We start from the raw sequence: 10,014 nt of genomic DNA, 5'->3' as shown, positions 1-10,014 counted from the left end.
CCATAGACATCTTTTTATAACTAGACCGCGCATCGCACTTCTCTCGTTCACGATTTTTGAAGAAAGCACGTTCAGACGTCAGCCATTGTTAGTGTACCTATTCCGCGCGTTTGTCAATGCTTTTGTAGGGACCCGTAATGAATTTTCATTGTTTTTATTTCAATTCAATTTATTTTTCCTTGTCAGAATGCAAAAGAAATGATATTGTGAAAAAGAAATACAGTAACAAAACCAACAAAAGGAAAAGGTGGTAAAACCATAATGGTTTAAGACAGTGTTTCTCAAACTTTTTTAGTACATCGCCCCCTTTTCGTTATTGAAATAAAATTTCGCCCCCCTAATTCTGTCAAGTAAAATAAACATTGATAATAGAGTGATAGACAAATTTAGTTTTGGGAATTTAATCAACGAAATTGACAGTAACATGATAGCCTACTGTTCAATGGGATGGATGATCTTGGCGACTTTTACAAAGTTTTGAAATGTTTGGCGACATCTTCGTAAGATAGAGCCGAAGATCATCCCATTTATGAACTAGCAAGCGATTTCTTTGCTTTGAAAGCATAAGTGCCACAGCTGAAAACCCCTTTTCAACCATATATGAAGTAGGAAACGACAAAATCCACATTCTTTCCAGAGAAGCTCATATTTGCCAGCAACCTGGCACCAAAACAAATCGTATCGATCATTTCTGAACTTCACTCTTGACTCATCATCTGTTTGCATATCAATGAACTGCTCTTAAAGTTCCACTTCTACGGTATGTCTGTAGGTTCGGTAGAAAATGGTTGTTCCACTCAGTTTGGAACATGGAGGTCCACGAGATCTGGAAAGCGAAGTTTCATGTCTTTATGAAGCATGTGTAAATGTGAGCAGTATTTTTCCGTTTTTCTGGAATAATATTATCGCTCCAATTGAGAAACTGAGTTAAGACATTTTGACCTGCGCTTTTATCTTGTTGACGCATTTCATCACAATTATCAGTGATTCATGCAGTTTAGGACTGAGCTTGCGGGCAACCAAATGCTCACGGTGAATTACACAATGCATTGCAATAAGTCCAGGAATTGCTCTTTTCATCAGTGCAATGAACCCTCGATGCTTTCCAACCACTGCCCGAACACCATCAGTTGCGTATTGTAGAATATTTTTCAGTGAAATCCCCTTCTCTTCGTAGAAGTTTTTCACTGTGCATTAAAGATGCTTGATGCCCGAATATCTGTAGGAAGACTGAGCGCAAAAATTATTTCTTCTTGTTCTCATATTATGAACAAAACGCACATATCCAAGCAGCAGCGATACATAGTCAGTCAAGGTGGAATCATCTATTTGCAGTAGGCTAAATGGTTTGCGCGTTGGAATGTTGTTAGCGCGTTGGACTGTAATTGGTGGTTTGATAAATTCGCCCCCTTCGAGTGTTTTCGCCACCCGATCGCCCCCTTTGATTTTTTCGCCCCCCTGGCGCTCAAAATCGCCCCCAGGGGGGCGATTTCGCCCACTTTGAGAAACGCTGGTTTAAGACGTGCATGAAAGGATCTAATATTGCGGTATATGAATCGATAAATATACAGTAGTTAAGCACGGCCACCAAACCTGATACTTTAAAACAAGTTGATGAATTAGTTAAGAATCAGTCGCCTCCTCGTTCCTGAAACAACTGGAGCGCCAATTCTTAAAGCAATGAGAACACGACTGAACACAACTTAACTTTCTACAAATCTAATTTCCCATAATATTTGCGTTTCTTAAAAAACTCAGTTGTTGTGAACAAATAATTAACAAAACAAATAGTTTTCTATGCAACAACACAACCGCAGCTTTTACCAGGATTCTGTTCAATAGAGATTGATTGCTTTCAATTTTCTCTGTTGTAGCAAAACGTTGCATTATGACGTAAATTGGCGTGATTTCATCAACATCAAATAGCTTCAGTTCCAAGTTGCTGTGAAATAACAACTAATAAATATCTTCGCAATTCACCTCTATGACGAAATCTTTCACCTTTGCTGTTCTACAATCGCAAACATATTGTTGGAATTTGCCAATTTTAAATTACGTAATTGCTTGTTTTTTCTTTTATTTTAAAAGTGCTTTATATGCAGGGCCGTAGCCAGACCGCAGAGCAAGGGGGGGCCAGATTTTTGTCAGGGGGGGCCGAAAAATTTAAATAATTTTGGCATTTTACTTTTAAATACCCGTATCCACAAAAATTGCAATATATCAGATTAGTGTTAAGACCAACACTGGTCTCTTATTTTATCCGCTAGTTAAATAGGCAACCATATTACAATGACCAACATAACACAGCAATTGTTGACTTGTTGTATAAATAGCGGTACTTGTTATGAGCAAAAAGTTTAACTGGCTCGAAGAAGCTAGTGCCGAGGATTTTTATATACATGATTACATTCCGCCTGTACACACCCGTGAGCTAGTCTATTGCAATTGCAGTCGCGGATGTTTGGATGCAAACCGTCTCACAAACAAGTCTTAATCGATAGATTTCGATACAGAATGTTCAAAGGCCATGAGCACCAAGTTTGCCTGTCTTGGTTGTAACATGCTCCGTCTAGGCAGTGGTTCTTAACCAGGAGTACATGTACCCCTTGGGGGTACGAAGCACCAAAGCAGGGGGTACGACGTGCAGTGTGAAAGTATACGCTATTTAGGTATTGTGTGAAGAATGCGTAACAAGTCACTTTTATATACCGTATGTCTATATACTGGAGAGGTTTCTACTTTTCAGGGATGGATGCAAGACCCATTTATTTTCAGCCTACATTCTATGGATGATAATGACCAAATGAAAGACTATCTTATTGAAATGAAAGCTAGTAGTAAAAGCGAAATGGAGTTTGATCCAAAGCAGTTGGATGCTTTCTGGTGTGCACAACTCAACACATTTCCCAGGTTAGAAAAAAGCTTTAGAAATCCTTGTGCTTTTTGCGACAACCTACCCATGTGAAACATGATCCAAGAGATAATAATAGGCAGAGGTGGGCACCCGCTACTTTTAAAGTAGCGCGCTACCCGCTACCGCTACTTTAGCCAAAGTAGCGCGCGCTACCGCTACCCGCTACCAATTTACAAAAGTAGCGCGCTACCCGCTACCGCTACTCGGGCTAAAGTAGCGCGCGCTACCGCTACTTCTTCCGCTACTTTTGTCTAAAATGACACTAGGAAACACTCAAGTCTCTAGTGACGCAAAAATGACCTTGAAAACGAATGTTATCATTCGTTTACGCTGTCATTTTGACGTCGTTATAGAAAACACATTCTAAGGGAAATTTATTGTTACGCATCTTTCAAAAATACGAGCATTTCAAAATGAGAGTCAGTTCAGTTCAGTTCAGTTGTTTTTTTATTTCTGACCATCATATCAAAACAATACACGTCAACATAGCAAAGGTCGAGAAAAAGGTAGAAGCGACAAAACGCGAACGTTAAAAACGTGCTTGTGACCGAAGTAAGTTATTGAGTTGAAAAAAAATTTGGCACGGTCGCAACACCTTCAGAAAAATTTAAGATATACAAAGAAAATAAAAAAAAAAGAAAATGTTAAAAAAACAAAAACAAATAAATTTAGGCTATAGCTTTATTAGCCCACATGGCTTTAGCTGATATATTTAAGATCAGTATGGACAGTTGCTATGAAGATCGGCCATGGTGCGTTATCAAGAGTGCTGATGGTCTTAAGGGGAACACGTCTTGATGCGTTTAGCTCATAGCAAGAAGAGCAAGGCAGGCAAAGAAAACCCCACAAAGAAATCCTACCACGGGCAAAGCCATTTCAAGCGCAACGCACCATAGGCCTTGCACGACTCACAAAATAGATAGGCTATAACTTGACGACACTGAAAACAATGACAAAAACAAATAAAACAAACTAGCAAAAACAACATCATCATCTTGCGGAAATTCAATTTTACCCAAGGAAGTTATGTCTTGCAGATATCAAGCGTGCTTTGATAAAAGTTGCGTTGATAAAGCGATAATTTTAAACCCCAGTCAGCTAAACTCGTCACTTCCACACTGATCCAACGTTAGCAAACGTTGAATTAATGCAAAAACGTCAGGGATCGCCAGCTGGGATGTAGTAGTGGCATGTCACAGTAATATGATAAATTTGGGTTACCGTGTATATGTTTTACACGTTAAACCATAACAAAAGTGATAAAGAAATCCAATTTGGCATGTTAGAAAAATAGATAAATAATCAGACAATAGCATGACGATCCAGTCCAAGATATTGATATATATAAAAGCAACTGGTTGGAGCACATGGCCACCGCTTCACCGAAAGATGGCGATTGGTCGAAGAGGATGGAAAAACTTCTGAAGACTCTGTAGAACTTCTGTGGACAAAAAACACAAGAACCAGAAGGCCAGTAGGAGTACTTACAACCATACTATTTTGCTAATGAATCTACACACATTGGCCTATCATTTCTGGGCAAAAAAAAATATTAGTATGTTTGGTGCAAGTAATACTTAGATAGGATCATTTTAAGAAAGATTTAACTTGTTCATTTTTGATTTAAAGCCTTTTACAGTTTTACATTCATTTCTTATAGTGGGGGGAAGCTTGTTCCAAACTGTTGGCCCCATGTACCGTATTGATTGTTTGCAAGTGTTAATTCTACAATATATCGGAATATAAGGAGAATTACTTCTTGTTGTTAGGCTACTTGATTGTTTACACATAAGTATATCATTGAATGTTGTGGGAAGTAGCCTTTTTGAATATTTAAACATGAAAGTTGCAATCTCTGTAGTTTTCATGTGGTTAATTGATTTTAAATTATTGAGTTCCATCACACCTTTTACGCTTTCTCTGCGGTCAATGTTAAATACAGTACGAAGAAAGTTATTGCATGTACGTTGTAGCTTTTGCAATGTAGTTTTGTTTTCATGACACCATGTTGAGATACAATATAATATCTGGCTCTCAACTAAGGAATGGTAAATGGAGAGAAGTGCTTGTTTGTTTAGGAAAGGCTTAATTTTTTTTGTCACGCAGAGTGTTGATCTTATTTTTTGAAGCAAGATTTCCATATGAGATTTCCATGACAAATGCTCGTTTACAATTATTCCCAGAAACTTTATTGAGGCAACTTGTTCTATGTTGTTTTTTCGAATATTTAAGGGTGGGTTGTTTGATAGTGTCTTGCTTCCTTGACTTGAAAATAATATATGTTTGGTTTTGGTGACATTTAGAGACAATCGATTTGTTGATAGCCATTGATCTATGGATACAAGCTCTTGATTTGCAATATCATATACAGCAGAAACGGTTTTATTTTTATATATAATGGTGGTGTCATCTGCAAACATAATTGCAGTTCCGTGTTGAAGGCAGTTAGGGAAGTCATTTACATAAATCAGGAATAGAAGAGGGCCTAAGATAGACCCTTGTGGGACACCCAAAGATATGTTGTTAACGTTAGAAGATAGTGTGCCATTGAAAACAACTCTTTGTTTTCTATTACTCAGGTAACTCATGAACCAATCATAGGCCACGCCTCTTATTCCGAAATGATATAATTTAGCTAGCAATATTTTATGGTCGATGGTGTCAAATGCTTTAGATAAATCAAGAAAGATTCCTAATGCAAGATGGTTGTCGTTTAGTATACTGGTGATACTTTCTATTAGCATTGAAGCAGCATGGCTTGTGGAATGATTTTTTCTGAAACCAAATTGATTGTTATAGAAAAATTTATGTCTAATTAAAAACGAGTATAATCTGTTGTACATGATTCTTTCTAATATCTTTGAAAAGACAGGAAGTAGGCTGACTGGTCTGTAGTTGTTTGAATCTTTGCAGCTACCCTTTTTAAAGATAGGTATCACCTTCCCCAACTTAAATGTATTTATGAATTTTCCACTCGTTAAAGATAAGTTAAATATATGAGTTAAAGCATGCAGTATATTGTTTGGGGTTGACTTTACAACTATGGATGGTATTTCATCGATGCCACTGCTAGTTTTTGCTGGCATAGCATGAATAATATTGTTAATTTCATTCAAAGTAGTTTGATAAATATAAATTGTCTCAGAGCATGGAGAATCGAGATATGTTGAAAATATTGTATTTGATTTGGGAATTTTTTTCGTAAGGGAATGGGCAGCACAGGAAAAGTGATCATTAAAGTGATTTGCAATAGTTAATCTGTCAATGACTGTACTATCATTTATTTTGATGCCATGGTTAGTCTTAGACTGGGATTTACCTAATAGATTGTTGATTGTTTGCCAAGTAGCTTTCATATTAAACTTTTGCTTTTCAAATTTAGATTTATAAAATTCCTTCTTTTTTTGTTGAACTGTATGGAAGTATAAGTTTCTTGCAGAGGTGTAGTTCTTTTTGGAGTGAACAGTTTTATTTGCTATGTACTTTTTAAACAAACGCTCTTTTCTTCGTAATAGATGTAGTAGTTCTCTATCAAACCAAGAATTATTCTTTTTTAAAGGTGTTTTTTGTAAAGGAAAATGCTTATTAAATTGACTAGTATATTCTCCTATGAATGACTCATAAGCTTCATCAGCATCAGTTTGATTTAAGCAACAAGTGATGTCCATATTTTCCAGAGCATTTGAGAAATTTTGTATGTTTGAGAGATTAAATGATCTGGTATATTGATGACATGTAACTGAGGGTTTTCCAATATTTGTACAATGCATAACTGGAAAGTGGTCTGAGATTGCATTAATTAGAATTCCACACCGACTTTCATTACCTGTTTGCACATTGGACCATATTTGATCTAAGACTGTTGCACTGGTGTCAGTTATTCTAGTAGGTTTATTAATTAGTGGGTAAAAAGAATTTGAGAACATCAAGTCTGTAAAATTGCCTACATTGATGTTTTCATAATCCAATAAATTATAATTAAAATCTCCCATTATGTAGCATTGTTTTGATGTACCTATGTTATTCATGCACTCACTAAGCATATCAAGAAATTCCAAATTTGACTTAGCATCCAATGCAGGTGCTCGATAAATGCTACCACAGGTCACTTGTTTACCACCAACAAAAATATCAATAAAAATAGACTCAAATACTTTTTCTTTCATAATGGTTAGGTCATCACGCTTGGTATACATAATATCACTTTTTAAGTATATTCCTACTCCTCCACCGCGACTGTTAATTCGAGCATTTGATATGAATGTATAGCCCGGTAGGTTTAAGTAAGGACCTTTTGAATTAGGCTGAACCCATGTTTCAACTACAGAAATTAAATCAGGACTGATATTTATAGACATCAACAGGGCCTCAAGTTTGGTGAAATTTTTTACATTAACAATAGACCGAGCATTGATACATAATGAAGTGAAGACTGGCCCTAGTGAGCAGTCCATTTTTAGTTTATTGACAGTTGTTGAGTCTACATATGTTTCAGATATATTAGGCATAAAAAGGTCATCTATGTCATTGTTGCTTGTGTAAGATGTGCTAGCAAACATATCATTCAGATAGTCAGGCTTGAAGGTAAGATTTGATACACTGTGGCTTCCAACCAGTGTAGCTAATTCGGTGTTGGATAGATGGACAAAAGGGGGAATCCAGTCACTGCACAAGGTACATGTCCAATTTTGTGTGTCATGATAATTTGCACTTTTTTTACAACATTTAACATGAACTTCAATGGGACAAGTTAAACATTTAATAAATTTTTGATTTTTTCTGATTGTTTTCATGCAATAGTTACATTTTGGTTTTAATAACATGTATTATTTAAACGTAGAATTGAAAAACAAAAAGGTATGTATAAAATAGGGTTGGTTGAAAGCTAAGCTAAGGATTAAGAGAATGGATAAAGTAAAAAGGTTCCTGAGTTTTTTTTTTTTTTTTTGTCATCGGTAATAATATATCATGTGAGATGGTTTGTTTAGCTTCAAAAGGATAAATGAAAACTGCATAATGTTACAGCCTAACAAAATAAGTTAAGCAGTTAGGTTTAAAATTTTTATGCCTTATGGTTTAAAATTTTTGGAATATCTGAAAAATCATCTATCACTTGCCTTTTGTTATTCCAGAAGCACCACACTATTCCTTTGGATGTCCAGACGTCCTTGAAACCAAAAGCATCTCTCGCTTGACGAAGTAATGACAGACGTCGTTTGGTCAAGGACTCTGTAATCGATAGTTTAGGACCATCATCAGTTTTTAACTTGCTTTTTGAATAAAAAATTTCATCCCTTGTCATCCTTCTAACAAATTTAATAATTATTGGTTTGTTTAGTTTTTTAGATGGCAGGGGGTGGCATGCATCTATGTCACTCAAAGCAAGGCAGTTAGTTGGTTTAACTACTTGATTAATTTTATTTACCACATATTCAGAGTAATCAACATTACTTCCCTTGTTTGGGCTGTCAGTACATCCATGAAGTATGAGGCAATTGCTTCGCCCATACTGCTCCAAGTCATCCAGCTTGCGCTCTGTTCTGTATACAGAGTGCTGGAGTTCCCAAACTTGTTCTTGCAGAGCATAAACTTGTTTTGATAGCTCCGTCAGCTCCGAGCGTTGGGCCTGCTGAAGTCCATCTGTAAAAGATGAAGACACAGCAGCAGCAGGGGGTGCAGCAGTGGTTTGGACATTATCATACTTTTTCTCATACCTTTTTTGACTTTCCATAATCTCTGCCATTCCTTTCAGTATCTCATCCATCTTTGCCTTGTCCTCAGTAGTCATGTTGCAGTTCAAATATTTCAATATTTTCTTCTTTTTGAATTATTTAATATGATATTATCAGTAAAAATACAGGAACCTATACAATGTCAGCTACTCCAGCATTCCCTGAAACTTGTATTAGTCCTACCCGCACTTTCGCTTAAGCACATCTTTTCCAACAGAGAAAAGTCTCTCCACCGCAGCACTTGAAGGAATGGGGGTGTTGTATTTAATGAACAGATGTTTTAACTCGGCATTCGAAAAGCTCAAGGACTTGCTCTTGTCCGAAAAAAAGGCGTCCACAATTATTGTTGCTTCCTTCTGCACCGACGTTTCACGGGATGGCGCAAACACTCCAAAAAATACATTCTCGAGTCATGACTGGTGTTGATGTCACTCTTCTCGGTATCAACCTGGCTTGATGTCTCCCGTAACAGTCGAATTGCATCTGTCTTGACTTTTTCTCGCAGTGCGTCAGTATCATCCGTGAAAACGTAGTTGTAGCCACGATGTCTTGAAGGAGGGATGAAGACATGATGCCATAACGCATTTCATGTTGTTGAAGCACTTATTGAATCGTTTCTTCACCCCTTCAAGGACTTTCACTTTCAACTCCTCACAGGTCACAAGATCACTGATCTTGGTCAACTTCTTCGCGCAAATTGTAATGGTTGGAAGCAAGACTTCGTCATAAGCCTTGGACTCGCCCTAGAGAATGTCTAAAGCCTGGCAGATAGGCTTCATCACACGGAGATATTCCCGGAAGAAATTGACGTCAGCTAGAAAAGACCGAAACTTTGCAACCAAGCCGATTATATAGCTGCTTGACCACGCCAGTATTGCAAAAAAATCAAGCATTTTTTTCAATTTAAATTAAAAAGTAGCGGTAGCGGGAGTGCGACTGAAAAAAAGTAGCGCCTCTCCCGCTACCGCTACTTTGGAATAAAAATAGCGCCGCTACTGCAGCCGCTAATCCAACTAAAAAGTAGCGCCGCTACCGCTACTTTTACCAAAAAAGTAGCGCCGCTAGTAGCGCCGCTACAAAAGTAGCGCGCTACTGCCCACCTCTGATAATAGGCCTATGCGTGTGTCTATCTCAAAGAAAGTACCTCGTTTCAACACAATCATTGACGAAAAGCTGCAACAAAAAAGCCATTCGTAGATTGACTGATAAATCTTGTTGAACTTACAAGACTGTTTTTAATGCATACATTTAACACGTAGGCTAAGTTATAAAAACACCGAGTTTAATTCCTATTATTACAATTTTATTTGCTTCCGTCGGCCATTGTAGACAGGGGGTACGAGAAAATTTCATGAAAGCTCAAAGGGT

Source organism: Aplidium turbinatum, chromosome 12 (genome assembly GCF_918807975.1).
Source record: "Aplidium turbinatum chromosome 12, kaAplTurb1.1, whole genome shotgun sequence".
Classification (NCBI taxonomy): Eukaryota; Metazoa; Chordata; class Ascidiacea; order Aplousobranchia; family Polyclinidae; genus Aplidium; species Aplidium turbinatum.
This window is presented reverse-complemented; position numbering follows the sequence as displayed.